This window comes from Ovis canadensis, chromosome 1, assembly GCF_042477335.2.
Source record: "Ovis canadensis isolate MfBH-ARS-UI-01 breed Bighorn chromosome 1, ARS-UI_OviCan_v2, whole genome shotgun sequence".
NCBI lineage: Eukaryota > Metazoa > Chordata > Mammalia > Artiodactyla > Bovidae > Ovis > Ovis canadensis.
In genome coordinates this window covers 239946294-239967453 of record NC_091245.1, presented here as the reverse complement: position 1 = coordinate 239967453, position 21160 = coordinate 239946294, and the positions used below count along the sequence as shown (strand labels likewise).

Sequence of the window (21160 nt, the reverse complement as noted above, 5' to 3'; positions counted from 1 at the left end):
GTGTTCAAAGGCTCTTGAGACCAGAGTTTGACAATTCTTGGCTAAAATATGTTTTACTCTATTTTCTAATAAGGCTTTTTTGGGTTTAGTTTGCTTATTTTATTATGTCAGCTCTTAATCCATCCCATATATGGACTGTCTGTAAATCGCAAAACAAAAAAAGATATCAGATCTTTATGGAGAGGGACTAAATGAGAAATGTATATAACTTCTGCCTATCATTGTAACTCCTGCCCATCAGATAGCTTTCATTTTTCTTTTCTTTTGAGTTTTTTTGATATGGTTGTTAATTTGTTTGGTTGTCCATCCATCCATCAAACGTGAATTAAGCAAATCCTACCTCTCATTAGTTCCTCCCACCCCTTTCTGTGTAAGACCATCACCTGTGGGGCTCATGGGCCCTGACCCGGATCTCCACGCTCCACAGCTGTCAGACCTGCTGATCTGGGCTGGAGGGACTGGTCTACTTGTTTACAGTGGTCACTGACTGGTTACGGTTAGTTAGTGGCCAGTGGACCCGTTGATGGGTACTTACTACTAAAATACTGATGTAGTGCCCAGTTTTCTGTTGGAATGATAGGAGATAATTTGGGAGAAGTATTCATTTCCCCTTATTTTATGATTTCTTACTTGGCCCGATGACTGTGTGAATCAATTCAAGCAATTTCCTGTGGGATTTTACTCTTGACAGGACTCCCTCTAACTTAGTAAGTTACTAGCAAGGAAGAGGGAAAAGTTCCCTTTTAATTGAGTAGCTCCTAAAGTACCAGGGACTGGCCTGTCTTATTGTCTTAATAGTTCTTTGGGGTGATAGCTTTATTGTGATGGAGCAGAGGTGGATCACAGAGGCAAAGGAGCTAAAAAACGAAATGTAGCCCAAGCCCGCAGTAGATTTAGATTCAGCTGTTTGTCTGAAAAGTGCCTGCTTTTTCGACAGTGGAAAATTTCCTCTCTAAAAACCTGAGTCCCAATAATATTGACTGTTTTATACAATGTGATTATTGCCATTATTGTGTAAATACCTAGTTAGGGCGACGAGCAGTCCCACGTACTCTTGCATCTCCAGCTTTTATTTGTGTATAAATCACAATTCATATTGGACGTGTTTATCTCCTTAGGGCAGAGACAGGATGAGGCAGGTGACAGGGCATTTGATTTGAAGCCAGATGACTTTTTCCTTTTAAGTTCAACCCTTGGACTTTATTAGCTGTGTTATCCTGTTTGAATCACCAAAGCTTTCTGGACTCCAGTTTCCTAATCAGTAAAACAGAGCCAGTGATAGAAGTTCTTTCCCAGTGTAATTTGGCTGCTGGAAATATCCCCTTTTGATAACAGAATCTGTGCAGAGGCTTTAAAAACAGAGGAGTACTTGTACGGGTAATTAGAAGTCCTAAATCTGACTAAAAGTGAAGTCGCTCAGTCGTGTCCGACTCTTTGTGACCCCATGGACTATAGCCTACCAGGTTCCTCCATCCATGGGATTTTCCAAGCAAGAATACTGGAGTGGGTTGCCATTTCCTTCTCCAGGAGATCTTCCTAACCCAGGGACTGAACCCGGATCTCCTGCATTGTAGGCAGACACTTTACCATCTGAGCCACCAGGGAAGTCCCTAAATCTCACTAGTGTATAGGAATTATGTGTTGTTGTTTGTTATTCAGTTGCAAAGTTGTATCTGAGTCTTTGTGATCCCATGAACTGCAGCATGTCAGGCTCCTCTGTCCACCACTGTCTCCTGGAGTATGCTCAAATCCTCTGAGTCAGTGGTGCTATCTAACCATCTTAAACTCTGTTGCCCTCTTCTCCTTTTGCCTTCAGTCTTTCCCGGCATCAGGGTCTTTTCCAATGAGTTAAATGTTTGCATCAGGTGGCCAAAGTATTGGATCTTCAGCGTCAGTCTTTACAAAGAATATTCATCTTTCCAACGATTTCTTTTAGGATTGACTGGTTTGATCTCCTTTCAGTCCAAGGTACTCTCAAGAGTCTTCACCACCACCACAATTCAGAGACACTGGTTATTTGGTGCTCAGCCTTCTTTATGGTCTAGCTATCACAACCATACATGAAAAACTACTGGAAACACCATAGCTTTGACTATATGGACCTTTGTTGGCAAAATAATGTCTCTGCTTTGTAATATGTTGTCTAGGTTTGTCATAGCTTTTCTTCCAAGGAGCAAGCACCCTTTACTTTCATGGCTGCAGTAACCATGAAATTATCTGCATTCAAAATCCACAGTGATTTTGAATTATGTAGGTTGTTATTAGTGATGTTTCCCTCACCCTTTGATTGTTGGGGCTACCTTCTAACACTGTTTTCTTTTTTATTAGATCAAGTTATATAAAATTGCTAATATTGGACTGTTATTTTATGTGCAAAAAATGTCAATTTCATATGGTTAATGCAGATTTATTTAAAATAGTCTTTAGTAAAATTATGCATGAACAGTGAAAATCTGTATAGTTGCATAAAAGGGCATAGGACCAAAAGTCAGTGAGCCTTGATCTTGGTTATGTTTTACAAATTAAACTTTTATTATGGATTTTCTTTCTCAAATTATCTGATGACACGTTATGAATGCTGCCTAGTAGCCAGTGAAATGTTTTCTGTTGAAGAAGTGTAGAAGGCCATGGAGCATTTTTCCCCAGAATCAGTTGATGCAGACAGTTGGCCCAAATGGAGGAAAGAGGAATTAGTTGCAAATGCCAGTCTTTTCTTTTTTTAAGTGTGAGATCTACCTTTATATCTAAAGGTCTGTATATATAAGTGGATAGATTTTCTCCTGTGAATGCTTTCTTTAAGTGGAAAAAACTGTCAGTGAAGTGATAGGTATAAAACTGAATTAGGGAAGACTCCTTTAAAGAGTAATTTATGGAGAAGGAAGTCACTTTAGAGCAATAAATTTAGTGATTTCTGAAGTTTCTGATGGCAGATGGGGAAACTGTTTGTCATTGGCAAAATATGCTCTAAACCTCTGCCTTATTTCATTTGAAATATTCTTATAGTCTCACCAGAAAATGGAGCTGCTTAGCGAAAGATTTTTTTTTTTTTTTTGCACTGGGAAATAAACTGGAATGGATGTTAAAAATGAACTAAGTTTTAAAATTATCTATTAATTTAGATTCTATGGAATTTACTACCCAGCTTTCTAGAAAAACAAGCAATAGAATAAGTTTTATAAGTTACATACTTTGTTCTTTCCATCCACGAATTAAGCTTAAAATGGTACCAGTGCTTGATATTTAATAGTGTTACATGAAATCTCAGAGGAAGAAATCAGAAGACCCAATCAAGATGGAAATAAAAACTTATAAGACATTAGGAATTGGGTCTAAGGTGGCAGGGGAGCAGGTGGAATGGAGTGCGTCTGTCTCCACAGACACCTCTGGACAACACTTGAGATGCAATAGTTCTCACAGAACACTGGCTGAATACTGCTGGGAGCCTTGATCACCAGAAAGGACGATACAAATCCGCTCATGACTGGGTAGGATGAAAGAAGTGAGGAGGAGGAGGAGGAGAGCAAGGAGGACCAGACTTGCACCCCGGGGTTGGGGAGCTAAAGCAGGGGAGAGATTCCTGAATTCCAGGGAAATCGGTTGGGACAGAAGGGAAGCATTTGAAGAATCAGAGGAGAGTGAAGCAGCTGATCTGTGGTAGTCTGCACAGAGTGAGAACCACTTGGAGTGTCTGCCACAGGCCTGTGTACCCCGGACTGGACGCATGTCCACCAGTGTACACGGGGGCTTGAGCTGGAGTGTGGGGATTGGAGAGCAATCCTGGGGTGAGGACTGCTGTTGATTGTGGGGAGATGGTCTGAGGGAATGGGAGGAAGGAAATCCACAACAGGGAATGCCTTTGGAGGAAAACTTGATGGCATTGGAAGCAGGGCACTATTGCTGAGCCACTCGCAAGGGGTGGAGCCACCACTGTAACCTCTCTCCCCGTAGGCTACCGTTGGCAGCCCAGCAATAGAGAAGGGCCACCCACGGTTGCCTCTTGTGTGCCTGCTGCTGGAGGCTAGAAGAAGCTCCTAATAGAACTGTATCCCTTGAGCCCACGGCTTCTGGCCTCTCTGTGCACCTGGTGCTTCCAGGGCCCTCAGGATCCAAGCAGCCGTGCCACCTCCATGTTAGGTACTCACTGGGGCAGACTCAGGAGCAGGCTCCTGTGGGTGGCCCACGTGTAGAGATGGGGATAAAATCACAATTGAGCTCCAGGGGTGGAACAACCGAGGAAGAGCATCAAAAACCTTTCCATCACCAGCACAAGCTACAGGTTAAATCCACAAGGTCAACTAGGTAGACTCTGTCTGTGGATTATATGAAAGGACAGTGTGTTCCCACAAAAGAAAATGCTCTATCTCTGGCGGCCATGGACACTGGAGGCAAGTACATGTGGGAATAGGGACAGATTAGCAACTCATTCAGTGTGGCCACCATCACCTTGATAGCAAAACCAGACAAAGATATCACAGAGATAAGTACAGGCCAGTGTCACTGAACACAGATGCAAAAATCTTCAACAAAATATGAGCAAACAGAATCTAACAACATATTAAAAGGATCATACACCATGATCAAGTGGGGTTTATCCTGGGATGCAAGGATTCTTCAGTTTATGCAAATTGATCCATGTGATACACTGTATTAACTAATTGAAAGATTAAAAACCATATGATAATCTCAATAGATGCAGACAAAGCTTTTGATAGTTCTCAACACCTATTTAAAAAAGTCTCCAGTAAGTGGCATAGAAAGAACCTACCTCAATATAATAAAGGCTATGTATAACAAGCCTACAACAAACATTATTTTCAATGGTGAGAAACAAAGCATTTCCTCTTAAGATCAGAAACAAGACAAGGATGCCTACTCTCATCACTGTTATTCAGCATAGTTTTGGAGGTCCTAGCCATGGCAACCAGAGAAGAAAAATCTAAGGAATCCAGATTGGAAAAGAATAAGTAAAGCAATCACTACTTGAGGATGACATGATACTATACATAGAAAACCCTAAAGATGCCACTAGAAAATTATTAGAGCTAATCAACGAATTTAATAAAGTTGCATGATGCAAAATTAATGCACAGAAATACCTTGCATTGTTATAACTAACAATGAAAAGTCAGAGAAATTAAGGAAACAATCCCATTCACCATTGCAACAAAAAGAATAAAATATCTAGGAATAAACCTAGGTAAGGGGACAAAAGATCTGTATGCAGAAAAGTATAAGACGCTGATGAGAGAAATCAAAGATGACACAAACAGATGGAGAGATATATTCTTGGATTGGAAAAATCAGTATTGTGAAAATGACTATACTACCTAAAGCACTCTACATATTCAGTGCAATCCCTGTTATATTACCAGTGGCATTTTTCACAGAACTAGAACAAAAAATTTTACAGTTTGGCTTGAAATAAAAAAGACCTTGACTAGCCAGAGCAATCTTGAGAAAGCAAAATGGAGCTGGAGGAATTAATCTTCTTGGCTTCAGACTATACTACAAAGCTACAGTCATCAGGACAGTATGGTACTGGCACAAAAACAGAAATGTAGGTAGTTGGAGCAAAATAGAAAGCCCAGAGATAAACACATACATCTGTGGGCACCTTATCTTTGACAGAGGAGGCAAGAATATACAATGGAGAAAAGACGGTCTCTTCAGTAAGTGATGCTTGGAAAACTGGACAGCTACATCTAAAACAATGAAATTAGAACATTTTTCCTAACACCATACACAAAAAGAAACTCAAAATGGACTAAAGACTTACATGTAAGATCAGAAAGTCTAAAACTCCTAGAGGAAAACATAGGCAGAACACTCTGAACATAAATTGCAGCAAGAGCCTCTTTGACCTACCTCCTAAAGTAATGGAAATAAAACGAAAAATAAACAAATGGGACCTAATTAAGCTTAAAAGCTTTTGCATAGCATAGGGAACTATAAAGTTGAAAAGACAGTCTTCAGAATGGGAGAAAATAATTGCGAATGAAGCAACTAACCAAGGATTAATCTCCAAAATGTTCAAGCAGCTCATGCAGCTCAATAACAGAAAACAGACAACCCAATCAAAAAATAAGTGGAAGACCCAAACAGACATTTCTCAGAAGAAAACCTATAGGTGGCCAATAAGCACGTGAAAGGAAGCTCACCATCACTCACTATTAGAGGAATGAAAATCAAAACTACAATGAGATATCACCTCACCCTGATCAGAATGGCCATCGTCAAACAGTCTACAAACAATAAATGCTAGAGAGGATGTGTGGAAAAGGGAACTCCCCTGGATTGTTGTATGTAAATTGACGCAACCACTAGGGAGAAGAGTATGGTGAGTATTCCTAGTTAAGAGTATTCCCAGTTAAAAAGGCATGAAGAGTATTCCTAGTTAAAAAACTGGGAATAAAACTACCATAAGAAACAGCAAACTCACTACTAGACATATACCCTGAGAAAACCTACTTTACTGAAGTAGATTTTATAATAGCCAGGACTATTGAATCTTTATGAATCGATGTTTACTGAAGTAGATTTTATAATAGCCAGGACTATTGAATCTTTATGAATCGATGTCTACTGAAGTAGATTTTATAATAGCCAGGACTTGGAAGAAGCCTAGATGTTGATCAACAGATGAAAGGGTGAAGAAGAAATGGTACGTGCATGCAATGGGATATTAGCCATAAAAAAAGAAATGAAATTGAGTCAGTTGTAGTGAGGTGGATGTACTTAAAGTCTGTCATGCAGTCGGAAGTTAGTCAGAAAGAGAAAACAAATATCTTACATTAACTCATATATATGGAATCTAGAAAAACTGGTACTGATTACCTTTTTGCAGGAAAGAAGTAGAGAGGTACATGTAGAAAATGGACTTGTGGACGCAGCAGGGGAAGGAGAGGGTGGGACAGATTGAGAGAATAGCATTGACATATATATACTCTGCCATGTGTGAAATAGCTAGTGGGGAGCTGCTGTATAACACAGGGATCTCAGCTCAGTGCTCTGTTCGAGCTTAGATGGGTGGAATGGAGGCAGTGGGAGGGAGGCTCAGAAGGAGGGTTACGTGTATACATATAACTAATTCAAATTGTTGTATAGCAGAAACACAATATTGTAAAGTAGTTATCCTCCATTAAAAATAATTTTTTCATCCCTTACTGAATTAAAGAGGAAAAATAAAAGGAAATTTGTGTGAGAAATTCATGCCGAAAAGTAAATAGATGTTGTGAGGAAAGAATCTATGCAATTCAGTTTCTTTAAATTTTTAGAAAGGAAGTCAGCAGTAAAATATTTGAATTATTTTGAGGGATTCTGTGTAACACTATTAATACTGCCTGGGGAATGTAAATTATTATTAATGTGAGGAGTTTCAAAGTAGAAAAGATTTCATGTATGAGAGCTTATAATCACTCCATTAAAGAAAAAATAAACAACTTCTGAGACATATAGTAAAAGCTAAAACAGCAACTGAGGCTCTTAAAATTCCTGTTTCTTTCCTTTGAAAATCAAATGGGACTCACCCTTAAATCCACACAGGTAGCCCAGGCATTTAGCGCTTCGCTTCGGAGGAGACTTAAAATGCTTGCTTGCATGAAATATTTCACGTTTGGTTTCAGTTTTTAGTGAGGTTGTGGCCTTTTGTGCTCTTACACCAAACCTGTTTTTTTCCCCTCCAGTATTTTAGTTCTTTACTGGATTCCCTTAGCTCTGAGGATTACATCATAACCCAGCTGTATTTGTGCTCTTTACCATTTCCAAAACTGATTTTAACTCACTATCCACATACACACAACATTGTCTTATATTTTACAAGCAATAAGATAAAGTTTCTAAAACAGGAGTTTACGAAAGCCTGTGCATAAGGTCATGAAAGAAAATCCTGCTTCATGCAATTAAAAAGAACATTTACAGAGAAAAATTAATTGGACTTAGTTTAGTCTTTCAACCTGGAAAAGTAAAATCTCACCTGTAAATCTGTCACTCTGTTACAGAAAGGAATCTAGGACATGATAAGCACAAAAGGGCCCTTTTACAGTGGTACCACAGATTTTCTTTAAATACACTCTGCCTTGGATGGACTTTTTTTACTTACCAGTTTATCCGTCTCTTGTGGTTTCTGAAGGCAAGACTGGTCAGCCACTGGGTGTAACATCTGATGTTGAGGAAAATCTGCTTTGCTTTCCGCCTGGACTCCTGTTGACCAGTGGGGAATGCCGCATTAGCTCTCAAACAAAACATTTAAAGTGCTCTATGAAATGTTGACATCTCGCCAAGGACTTGAATGTCAAGTACCACAGATGTCCAGTCCTCTCTGGAGCCCAGCTCTCTCCGCTGTGCTTGTGTGAGTTCAATCTGATTTGTGTTTAGGGTGACAAATGATCCAGGCTCTACCAAACAGTAACTGGTATGAAACTGGGTACTGAGAGAGAGACAGACAGATGCAGAGACAGAGAGAGTGAGAGCCAGTGAGCAAGAGTGAACGTGAGCGAGTGCAACCGACCTGCTAAGTGAGAGCTGCAGCTAGCAGGAGGAGGCAGGATCTTTCCCATGCCTGGCTGTGACCTTTGACTGTGAGGCTGTTGTAAGAATAGCTTCTGTATTTATTGGGATGTATTTCCAAGTTGTAATTCACACGGCCTCACTAACTCCAACACTAAAAGTGTTGGAAAACTGAGAAAATATTTGAGAGTAAACCAGACCAGAACATTTCCCATTTTCGGTGCCAGGGGGAAGGGGTGGGGAGACTCTAAGTGTGTGTTTACTGGAGTGTCTTGACCAGCAAAGGGCAAGATCATTATCAAATGAGAGATTGAAAGGACCTCAAAGCTGTCTCCTTTGAGCCTGAGGGATTTTTCCTCTCTAGCCTCACCCCGTTCTGGGGGGCAGGGACGTGATGCCTGCTGGTGCCCATTCTACTCCAGGTATTAGGCTTACACATTCCCAACCTGGACTTGGTGCTGTTGGGCCTCCTAATTTTTCTTCAAGTGAGCACCCTATTTGTCTCTAATTTCTGAGTGCTAGTGAGTGCCTGGAAAATCCCATGGATGGAGGAGCTTGGTAGGCTGCAGTCCATGGGGTCGTGAAGAGTCGGACATGACTGAGCGACTTCCCTTTTACTTTTCACTTTCATGCATTGGAGAAGGCAATGGCAATCCACTCGTGTTCTTGCCTGGAGAATCCCAGGGACAGGGGAATCTGGTGGGCTTCCATCTATGGGGTCGCACAGAGTCGGACACGACTGATGCGACTTAGCAGCAGCAGCAGCAGCAGCAGTAGCAGTGAGTGCTAAGTCACTTAAGTTGTGTCCGACTCTTTGTGACCCCAGGGCTCACAAAGACTTCTCTGTCCATGGGATTCTCCAGTCAAGAATACTGGAGTGGGTTGTCATGGCCTCCTCCAGCCATCTTCCCAGGAATTGAACCCAACTCTCTTGTGTCTCCTGCATTGGCAGGCAGATTTTTTTTTTTTTTTTTAAACCACTAGTGCCACCTGAGAAGCCTAGGTGGCTAATTTATGGATTGTTGCCTTATTTAACAGATTGTTGCCAGGGATCCTTTACTTTTCTTACATAGTCCTCTGGTTTAATGCAGTCATGATACATCTCCCTAAAGGAAGAGCCTGGATCTCCCATACTGTGTTCATTTCCGACTCAGCCAGTTTTGGACCGAGATCATCAGCTTTACTTACTTTACCAGTTTCTTTTCTCTGTGTCCTTAGACAGCATGCTCATCATCAGATATGTACATTATCATTATCAAAATGATACAAAACCTCTGAAAGCCCCAATTGACCTTAAGTCCCTTTTATTTGGTACTGTTGTCCATGGATCACTCAAGCGCTATAAAACATTACATTCTGCTTCACTGTCTCATAGCTATCCAATCACCAAAATCTGTTTTTTTTAATACCTAAATATTTCTTATCTATGATTCTCACCAAACTCAAGGTCATTTTTGGCCTGTACGCCCTGCCTCCAATCTCTTCCCCACCCACAATAGCTGCCATCTAGTCATCCATGAGTAGGATCTTTCTAAAATCCAAGCATGCCCGTGTCCTTTTTGTGGCTCTGTATCACTGATAAGTTCGTGATGTTTAATCCGTCAGACCTGGTGCTGTATGACTGGTTTGATCTCCTTGGGACTTCCCTGGTGGCTCAGACAGTAAAGCATCTGCCTACAATGACCCGGGTTCAATCCCTGGGTCGGGAAGATCTCCTGGAGAAGGAAATGGCAACCCATTCCAGTATTCTTGCCTGGAAAATCCCATGGGGTTGCAAAGAGTCAGACACGACTGAGTGACTTCACTTCACTTCACTCGATCTCCTTGCAGTCCAAGGGACTCTCAAGAGTCTTCTCCAACACCACAGTTCTTCGGTGCTCAGCTTTCGGTGCTCAGCTTTCTTTATCGTCCAACTCTCACATCCATACACTACTACTGGGGAAAGCCATAGCTTTCATTTTATGGACCTTTGTTGGCCATGTAATGTCTCTGCTTTTTAATATACTGTCTAGGTTTGTCATAGCTTTTCTTCCAAGGAGCAAGTGTGTTTTAATTTCATGGCTGCAGCCACCATCTGCAGTGATTTTGGAGCCCAAAAAATCAAGTCTGTCATTGTTTCCATTGTTTCCCCATCTATCTGTTATGAAGTGATGGGAACAGATGCCATGATCTTCATTTTTTGAATGTTGTGTTTTAAGCCAGCTTTTTCACTCTCCTCTTTCACCTTCATCAAGAGGCTCTTTAGTTCCTCTTCACTTTGTGCCATAAGGGTGGTGTCATCTGCATATCTGAGATTATTGATATTTCTCCTGGTAGTCAATCTTGATTCCAGATTGTTCTTCATCTAGCCTGCCATTTTGCATGATGTACTCTGCATATAAGTTAAGTAAGCAGGGTGACATACTCCTTTCCCAATTTTGAACCAGTTTGTTATTCCGTGTCTGGTTCTAAGTCTTGCTTCATGACCTGTATACAGGTTTCTCAGGAGACAGGTAAGGTGGTCTGGTATTTGCATCTCTTGAAGAATTTCCCACTGTTTGTTGTTGTCCACCCAGTCAAAGGCTTCAGAGTAGTCAACAAAGCAAAAGCAGTTGTTTTGCTAATGGAGTAGAAGCAGACCTTTCTAATGGATGCACATGAATTGAGATAAAGCAGAGATGCTCCCAGACCCAGTTCACAGCTATGACATCTTCATTCTGAGAAGCCAAGTGTAGTTCTGGGGATGGAGCTGAGGGTGCCATTCCCACTGCTCAGGGCTGGGAGCTCCCTCTGTAGTGACTCCTTGAAAAACAAATGCTGAACAGTATTTTTGAATTTCACTTTTTTTCTTTTCTCCATTAAAAAAAAGCCTTCAAATTTCTTTTGATGTTTTGAAAAGTGGAGATGATACTCAGTGTCTGAAGTTTTATTATGTCTGTACCATCTGCTCTATTTATTATATCTGATTTGCACTGACATGTCATTGCCTTAAATAAAAAATATTTAGCTTTCCTCTAAGTAGAATGACTTTGAAATTACAGATTTTATGTGTTTAATCTTTTAATTAAAGTAACTGCATAGCTGTTGAGTAAACTTGTCTCAGTTTGATTCTCCTGAGTATTTCTCAGACCTGTGGGAACCCAGGTTCAGACACAGTTTGGCCACCCTTCCTCTGGGAATCTGTTCTTTCCTCCTAAGTTTTACTTACAATGTTTGGTATGTTTCATAAAGGAGACTTCTAAACATCGATAAAGGCCAGAGTAAAAGTTAATGTGTTCGCTTTTATTTTTGAAGGCTTGAGATCCATGATATAAAAATAAACTGACTGTTTAAAATACTCAGTTTGACATGCAGGAATAGGTTTGTTTGTTTGTAATCCAGTAACTGCTAGAACTAGCTCAGTTACAATGAAACCTTGAGCCAAGAGCATATATATATATTTTTTTTAATAACCAAAACCAGTACTTGGGGCTGTGCACATCAAAGCTGGTTCAGTTTTATGGGATTAAATAATGATTGCAGTGTTAAAACTAACAAGAGCTACATGAGAATGCCAAAGAGGGGAAATTCCTTTTTTAAAGGAACTTGTACCTTTATAATGGTTCTGTTTTGTAAGCCGAAGGGAGAACTGGAGGTAGCTGAAACTCAAATCTCTGAGTCTTATGAATTCTACACTTTTGGGAAATTATAAGGGAAGAGCAAATGTGAGCACTTGGGGAAACCTGGAGGTATGACAGTATCCCTGAACAATGAGATAAATGTTAGTGTCTGGGATTTAAGTGTGTCCAGTGTGAAATTGAACAGTTTAAACTAGGAGGGTGTCCTATAAGCTAGATGATTTAAGAGGCACACACCCTTTTACAGTATTTTAATCGATCGTGTCTGTAGTTTTGCACTGTCCCAGTAACCATTGAAATAACTGTCTGTTCCAGGAGGCACCCACCCCTCTCCACACTCTCCCTCATGTTGCTCTGAGGCCCAGCAACAGGAGATGTGGCTTTGACTGTGTCCCTTTTCCAAACACATCATCTCTTCTTCCACCACTGACTTTGTTCAGGTTTGCTGAATTGGCCCCTTCCTTCCATCTCTACCTGTTGACCTCTTGTGCATTTCTTAAAACAGGCCAGACTCTACCACCTGCGGAGCTTTTCCTTATCTTCCCCCTAAAAGTGAATGAATGGTTATCCCTATGGTGCTTAATTTGAGTTTTGATTAGGCCACTCCTGACAGTGTATATAACCTTCTACTGAATTGCTGATAGTAATGGCCATCTCCTCGTTTTGGGGAGAGGAGAGTTTTTTGCTGATGCTCCCTGTGTCTGTTATTCATGCAGTCACCTGGCTTGTTGGGGTGGAGGGCACGATATTTTTCTGTGTCCTCTCTCATCCTACATGGCCAGGTTGGTTTCCTTGGCTTGGCACCTTACCTGTTTGCAGTTCTTGGGCACCCTCTCTCCTAAGACTCCATCTCAATGAGAAGTCAAGATCTTTCAGAGACAAGGACATGATTGTAAATGAATGAGGACCTCTACTGTATTCCCTTCTTTGTTTTCCTAGTCTAAGAAATATAAACACCCTTTTAATTTTGATTTCTTTTTGTTGGTAATTCAAATTAAACTAATTAAAACATTTTTTTGTTGAAGTTATGCATTTATGTACTTCAATCAATGTTATAAAACTTATAAAAAAAATCCTGCCCTTTTTGTGTACCCTAGTGGCTCCCTTGATCACTCTTTTAGCTACTACTTTGGGGTGTCAATCCCTGTGTTCATGTTGTAACTGAGAGTTCTTGTCTTCCATGCATGTCTGTTGATGTGGAAGATGAAGATCCAGTTCCTTTATTCTCCATGCTTCTCTTCACCTAGATAATTATGTCTATATTTTTTGATAAATCAGTAGCCTTTATTCAAATAATTAAAACCATGGCAGTATTGTTTATAACTGAGGCTCATCGCTTACATTAAAAGGGATCATAATTCCCCAGCTGTCTCTATCACCAGGAGAGACTGTGCCCTTTTGCCTAATGCAAGCAAGCTTCCCTGTGCATCCAGGCTGCCCATTTTCCCACTTAGAATTAGTTATGATATGTAAACAAGCTCTATAAATGTTAGCTCTTGTTATCACATTAATATTACAATTTGAGCCAAACCATATTTAGTCCAGTTCTTAACCATATGCATATGAATAAGCCTGAAAGTCCTTTTGCCAGCAGCTGCATTTAGAGAAAACACATAAAGTCCAGGTGTATGTTTACGTAATACCACTTTTACTGGATAGATACTTCTCAGTATTATACCTCAACAGGCAGAGAAAATGTGTGTTGTTGATACATCCTTGTTAATCATTGTTTTCTGATATATTTCACTGAAGAGCCGTTCCAGCTTATCCATTTTAGAATTTTGCTTTTGGCAGCTTGCAATTATTGCTATCTTGAAAAAGTCCCATTTACAATATATAAATACTTCCAGAACTGTGTTTTTCATTCTTCCTAGTTACCTGCCACCAAAAGCCTAAATCAGATTCTGATCCTTTGCCTTTTGTAGTTTCTCCAGAAGCCGTATATTATACTTTATAAGCAAGGCCCTTAATATTTTATTCATTTAAAAATACAGACAATCACTTAAAAGGTAAAAGCGTCTGAGTCATAAATAGGCAGGCTGGGGATTATCTTATGGAGTTGATGAGATTGTTGGGAGACCCTTTTCCTGTAAAAATAAGCAATTTGCAAAGAGAGCTAACAGCTGAATAATGGGGATGTGAGAGGAACTCGATGGCTTTCATTAGTTTATAAAAAAAAATCTTACTTTGAGGATTCATGCTAATTGATAACCCTCATAGTGCGAGAGTGTGACTTAAATGTCTACCTAAACTTTTGTCATAGTTCAAAAAAGTGAGGGTCTCAATAATGAGCATGCAGGAAAGAGAGAGTCCGTGGCAGTTGATTGTTGCTGAGCAGAAACATGTGGGTTGTAAGCAGCACCTTTGTGCTGCTGTGTGCCTTTTGCAGACTCATCACAGCCTGTTTTCCTGGAGCCTTTCAGTCCTTCTCTAGGGGATCTTGAACAGACTGTTAGAGTCTGCCCCTGACATGAAACCTTTGGCCATCTTTGGCTAGAGTTTCATCCAGCACAAAGTGAAGGGAGGAAAAAACAAAACCATAAACACCAGCAAATCTGTCTACTCTATCATGAAGAAAGGGTCAGGATGAGATTAATCTGTATTTCTTTAGAGTTAATCCCATATAACATGGAGTCAACTTGGGGTACAAAAGGAAGCTCTGCCTCTTATCAGCCTGGGGACGGTGGGCTAGTTATGCCATCTCTGTACATCCCTGTTTCCCCTAGTGTCACCTACCTCATTCAAGTCATTTGAAAGTTTAAATGAAATAATATGTATTTTCTTAATTGCTGTTCTCAGCCAAAGTAAGTAGCCAGTGAATGGTAGGGGCTCTTATTAATATGAGCAAAGGCTAATTGTCGCCTCATAATTTTCTTGAACCTGTGTTATCTTTGAGTATATGGGAGGTACAAAGTGATATGCTTTGAAGTTTTAATTAATATTGATTTTTACAGAAAGATCCACATTTGAACAGATCTTTGCCTTAGTAACCATTGTTATAGGAAAACTCACTTATAACTTGTGTGTGTGTGTTTGTGCATGTTCAGTCATGTCCAGCTCTTTGCAGTCCCATGGACCCCACCTGGCTTCTCTGTCCATTAGATTTCCCAGGCAAGAATACAGGAGTGGCTTGCCTTTTCCTTCTCCAGGGGATCTTCCTGACCCAGGGATCAAGCCTACATCTCCTGTATCTCTTGCTTTGGCAGATGGATTCTTTACCATGAAGCCACCTGGGAAGCCCCCTTTTTATAACTCAGGCATACTTAATTCTGAGAGAAATGCTTCCAAACTGTAAACATAATTTCAAAAGGGAATGAGCAATATGCAGGAGGCTGCAAGCCGTTAAAGATGGCACATCTGATGGAGTACTTCAGTGTTTTCACTTCCCTGGACTCCTAGGTGAGGAAGCCTGGCATCCAGCCTCTTTCGCACCCCTCGTTCCATCCCTCCTTTCACTCCGTCTCCACAGAGTGTGGATGGAGCTTGCCTCCTCTTTCTTGACTGTATCCAGCTCCAGAAGTTGTTACGGTTCTACTGTTTGTTCCTAATGTAAACAAACTGTGTGATCTAAAAGTACCTCTCCATTGCCTGAGATCACATCGGCCTACTGCCCTGCAGGAAAGACCAAAGCTTATTGTGCAGATAGCGTTATTTAGCAATGTCTAGATGAGTTTCTGTTATTAAAGGCCTAGGAGATGAAGTGAAATCATAGTAAAGGCAGGAAACATTTATTTTCCCTTGGTCAAGGAGAGCAAAAGCTCATACAAACAGGATATTTTGTAAATATTTTTTTAGTTCAGCTGACTGGTTGTTAATTTATTCTGGTGTTTTGTGGGAAATGACAGAGGCTTATTATTTTGGTTTTTTTTTTTTTTTTAAAGTGAGCCATTGCGGGGAAAAACAGTGTTTGAGTTTGCTCAATAATCTCTTGCCATTTACCAAACCAAATATCACTTATCAACTCTACGTATGAAGTATGTGCTATTTGTGTGTAGTTCAGATGTTTATTATCACCCTGTTGGAAGCCTTTTGTTTCAAAAGACAAAGCAAAAAAAGCAGCACCATGATGCAGCTGCTTCTGAAATAAAAGAGATGGTATGGTTTTTAAAACGAAACGATTATGAGAGATTGTCAACATTTTCAATCTGTCAAGTTTTCTCACAGTCATTTGGGATGGTTTCTAAGTGATCTTGCCTGGCAGGCATCCTGATGTACAATCTTTCTCTGTAGCTGTAATTTTACAACTTCATTTTAATCCTTGTTTTACTGAACGCCAGTTGGTGTGTTTTAGTTAGTCTAAATATTTATAGGATCTTACCTCTGCGTATTTATCTTTTAGGCATTTGTGACATTTCTTAACGTGTGGTCGAGAGGAAGTAAGAGGCATTATGTCTGATTGATTGAGAGGGAGATCTCCACAGTAATTGCCCTCATGAGACTGGCTCAGGCAATCCTGGCTGTGGATCCTTTAGCGTATTACTTAACCTCTCTGTGTCTCAGCAGTCTCTTCCTTGGGGTGATCCCTGCAAAAGCAGTGGTGATATTTAACTCAGCAGAGTCCGTGGCCGTAAAGAAAGCTGAGTACTGAAAAACTGACACTTTCAGACTGTGGTGCTGGAGAAGACTCTCAAGAGTCCTGTGGACAGCAAAGGAGATCAAACCAGTTAATCCTAACGGAAATCAACCCTGACTACTCATTGGAACGACTTTTGCTGAAACTGAAGCTCCAATACTTTGGCCACCTGATGTGAAGAACTGACCCATTAAAAAAGACCCTGATGCTGGGATAGATTAAAGGCAGGAGGAGAAGGGGGTGACAGAGGTTGAGATGGTTGGATGGCATCATCAACTCAATGGACATGAGTCTGAGCAAACTCTGGGACATAGTGAAGGACAGGGAAGCCTGGTGTGCTGCAGTCCACGGGATCACAGAGAGTTGGACGTGACTGAGGAACTGAACAACAGGATTATATGACTGTCAAGCACAGAGAAGAGCAGAATGAATGTTGCCTGTCAAAAGTATTATTCCCCACTGGAGAATTAAAGAAAACTTGAAATGCATTTCTTATCTGTCAAAGGTAATGATTGCTTGGAGAAAACATGATTTTGAAATGGCACTGTAAATATAGTAGTTACAGATCTGTATCTTATTATAATTTTCCTCTGGCCTATGTTCAGACTATCTGCTAAGTGTCTTTGCACCATTTCGTGTAGATGGGGTTCTCACCAATTTTTATATTACAGGTTTCCTCTACATATGATGACATTTGAATGGTAATTCAGATTTACTGCTTCCTTCCCCACTATTTTTTTTTTTTTTGAACTCATTTTAGAAATTTTGTTTGAAGACAACGTAAGAATCAGTATGTTTTGGCTTTAAGTTCAATTTTTTTCTGGCTTGGAGCTCTATTTTTAATAAATAAAATAGTGAAAGTGCAGACTCAAAAAACATATTCTTCCAATGTGTGGGTCGTTATGGTGCTGAGATATCTGTAGGCCAACCTTTGTGATTCAGATTCATTCAGAGGCACAAAATCGAGTTCATACACTACTTATTTGTGGATAAATTAGAAAGATCTGGAAGCTACCTAGTAGCTAGCTCAGAGGCATAATCAAATATTCCAGACCCTCACACTTTTTATTTCTAATATAATTTCACTACTTTCTTTGTTGTCTTGCTGCTGACATAAGAAAATTTTAGTATATTCCAGTATGAGTGTGACATAGAAACCAGGTAAAGATTTCTTAATGTCTTCTTGGAGAAGGAAGGAAACTGAGGTGATTAATGAAGTGTAGTCTGGGACTGGAACCTTGGTCAAATTTCAAGGTACCCCTGGCAGCAGGAGAACTGGCACTACCGAAGCTACTTTTAGAGTCACGGTTGAATCACCAGATTTGTGACACACCCCGAGGAATGTGGGGATTTTTTTTCTTTGTACCTGGGTTCACTTTAAATTTAGCATCAAAAGCTGATGAGCTTGGGCCCTTTTAGAATCCTGAGGGCAGCTCTGTGCCTCTGCCTGCTGCAGGGTGGGAAAGGTGTGATGGTGGTCTGGAGGCGGGTGTTCTTCTCTAGCATTGGCCTTCGTCACCTGGGAAATGGTGCTGATAATGTTGCCTCCCTGACTGAGTTGCTGTGTGCATTAGGTGAAATAGTGCACATGGAATGCACGCAGTTTGTGGCACCAAGTAGAACTAATAAATGTTAGTGTTGTTTCTGTTGATTTCTGCAAGTTAAGATGATGATGATGATAATAATTGTATTCTGTTCCTCCCCCCATGCCCTTCAGTAGGTGTATCTTAGAAACAGGTTTAGCATTTTGATTCTTAGAGCATCCACCTGTATGCTATAGATGCACCATCACTTAGAAGTTGTGCAGATAGGATTTCAGCACTTTGTGTCAGTGGTAAGGTTTGTGGAACTTCGGGGAAAGATGTGAACTAACGTGGCAGGAAGTTGGGATGGAGATGATATTGTATGGATGTGTTTTTTACTTACAGGCTTACGGGCTCATTTAATTCCTCAGTTTTAATGAGTGAATTGTGTGAAAGATTATCTAAGATCCTTTCCTCCTTAAATTTTTCAGACTTTTATTCAGGCAGTTGTAGTATCGTTTTAAAATGTTTATTCAGACTCTGGTTCTGGCAACATGTTCTAAAGTGGGGTTTGTGTGTCTGGTGTGTATGTCAGGTTTTGTTTTGAGGGATCCATTGTTTTCCTACTGAAATCTTAGCTGGAACCCTGGTGGTTCCATTTAAACAGGTGCTAGTGCACCTTTGGATGCAGATGGGGATGCAGCAAGGAGTTGTCTTGCCTACGCAGTCTCTACTCGCTGCCCACCAAGCTACGTCTGTGATCTCCTGTGGCTAAGAGATGCAGTTTGAAAACGGTGCCTTCTAGTGAATTCTGTGAAACACTTTTGTTCTAGAATAAGTCTATCACACAAGTTGCAGCTGAGGGCTTTATAGATATTTTAGTAATTCAGGACCACTGAATTGAGATTTAGAAGCTGAGATGGAGATAAGAGGTAAAAAAGGGATGGTTGCTAATTGGATCTGGTCTCTTTGGGAAGTTACAATATCAGGACACACAAAACTCCAGTGAGATAACCAGTTAATTCAAGCCTGGGTTTCCTTCCTTACCAAACCTGATTGCATTGATATGTGGTCAGTAGGTCCGAGTTTGTGCACTGGACCAAGAGGTAGGGGTTTACCTCTTTACCACAACCTCCTTGGCCCTTCCTGGGACAATGTGAGGTACTTTCTGGGTCAGATGTCTTTGGGGGCTAGAGTGTTTAAAACTGAAACAGCTTGTCTTAAACCCAGGACTGTCTAGTAACTTCACATTTGTGCTATGTTTGAACATGTCCCCCTTTTGTGATAACTGCAATATGCATATGCCCTTCAGGCATTTCCGAGGTGGGCCTAGACCGCAGAGAGGGCCAGGGAGCCAGGACAGTTAGCCACCCTTCGGGGACATGCATGTGCTATGGAGCCCCATGGAGTCAATAGCAACATAGGCACCAAAATATTTTCCTTTTCTTTGATTGACAGTGCCTTCCTCTTTTACGTTTTTATTTGGCCTGTGCATGTGTATGTTCTTCTTAAAGTGAGTTAATTTTTTTTTTTTTGCTTAAGATAATTTCTCTCATTTTGGTAAGTACTATGTGTATGCCATGAAATTAAGACGCTTACTCCTTGGAAGAAAAGTTATGACCAACCTAGATAGCATATTCAAAAGCAGAGACATTACTTTGCCGACTAAGGTCCGTCTAGTCAAGGCTATGGTTTTCCCAGTGGTCATGTATGGATGTGAGAGTTGGACTGTGAAGAAGGCTGAGCGCTGAAGAATTGATGCTTTTGAACTGTGGTATTGGAGAAGACTCTTGTGAGTCCCTTGGCCTGCAAGGAGAGCCAACCAGTCCACTCTGAAGGAGATCAACCCTGGGATTTCTTTGGAAGGAATGATGCTAAAGCTGAAACTGCAGTACTTTGGCCACCTCATGCAAAGAGTTGACTCATTGGAAAAGACTCTGATGCTGGGAGGGATTGGGGGCAGGAGGAGAAGGGGACGACTGAGGGATGAGATGGCTGGATGGCATCACTGACTCGATAGATGTGAGTCTGAGTGAACTCCGGGAGTTGGTGATGGACAGGGAGGCCTGGTGTGCTGCGATTCATGGGGTCGCAAAGAGTCGGACATGACTGAGCCACTGAACTGAACTGATGTATATATTTTTAAATTTATACTATGTTATTTATTATCATTAATCAAACTTACAACCCCCCTGCCCCAACCCTTGCAAAAAGCATTTGGTAATGCTTTAGAATGGAATGGCAAGAAAAACAAAAGTTCACCTGAAGCCTTGAGCTCTGCGTGTTTGCATTTGATTACCGGTGCTGTAGGACAGTGGCTGCATAGCTCACTTTGAGAATGATACTCTCTGTGACATGCTATGAATATCTCCTTTTGAACTGTAATGTATTTTTCAGCTCAGCTTTAAGATTGAGGAGAAACTTTTTGATCTGAGGTTCCTTGCTCCAGGAAATGCTTCAGAAGAGATTTCACTTACCAAAGGCTTAACCAAAACAGGTTTGAATAGAGTGATCTCAGAATTTATATGCCAACTGGGGCACTTTTGAGAGCAACTGCTGTGAAGTTGCTTCAGTTGTGTCTGACTCTGTGCGACCCCATAGACGGCAGCCCACCAGGCTCCCCCATCCCTGGGATTCTCCAGGCAAGAACACTGGAGTGTGTTGCCATTTCCTTCTCCAATGCGTGAAAGTAAAGTCGCTCAATTGTGTCCAACTCTTAGTGACCCCATGGACTGCAGCCTACCAGGCTGCTTTGTCCATGGGATTTACCAGACAAGAGTACTGGAGTGGGTTACCATTGCCTTCTCCTTTGAGAGCAAAAAAGGGTGTTAATTATAGTTCGAGTGGGGCTGCAGGAGTGAACTGGTTCTGTCATGGGCATATGAGACATATGTTTGCCCTATAGTAGGTATACTGTTGAGAGTCAGAATAGAAATTTTAAAGTCTCCAAATCTTTTGAAAGC

The 21160-nt window shown here is 40.8% G+C and overlaps 2 protein-coding genes across 8 annotated transcripts in view; one reads left to right on the top strand and one right to left on the bottom strand.

Annotated features, from left to right (window-relative positions):
• MED12L (mediator complex subunit 12L) overlaps positions 1-21160 on the top strand; it is a 361426-nt gene that overhangs the window by 159465 nt on the left and 180801 nt on the right. The gene's annotated exons all lie outside the window — the stretch shown is intronic.
• The window catches only part of P2RY14 (purinergic receptor P2Y14), a 62841-nt gene that overhangs the window by 23190 nt on the left and 18491 nt on the right, over positions 1-21160 (bottom strand). For 3 of the 5 annotated variants that reach the window (XM_069580687.1, XM_069580678.1, XM_069580702.1), the window contains one exon: positions 8099-8199. The gene's annotated coding sequence lies outside the window, so the exon portion shown is untranslated. Of the gene's footprint in view, positions 1-7526; positions 7644-8098; positions 8566-21160 lie in introns of those variants that run through there. The other 2 variants (XM_069580710.1, XM_069580695.1) reach the window with 2 other exon arrangements.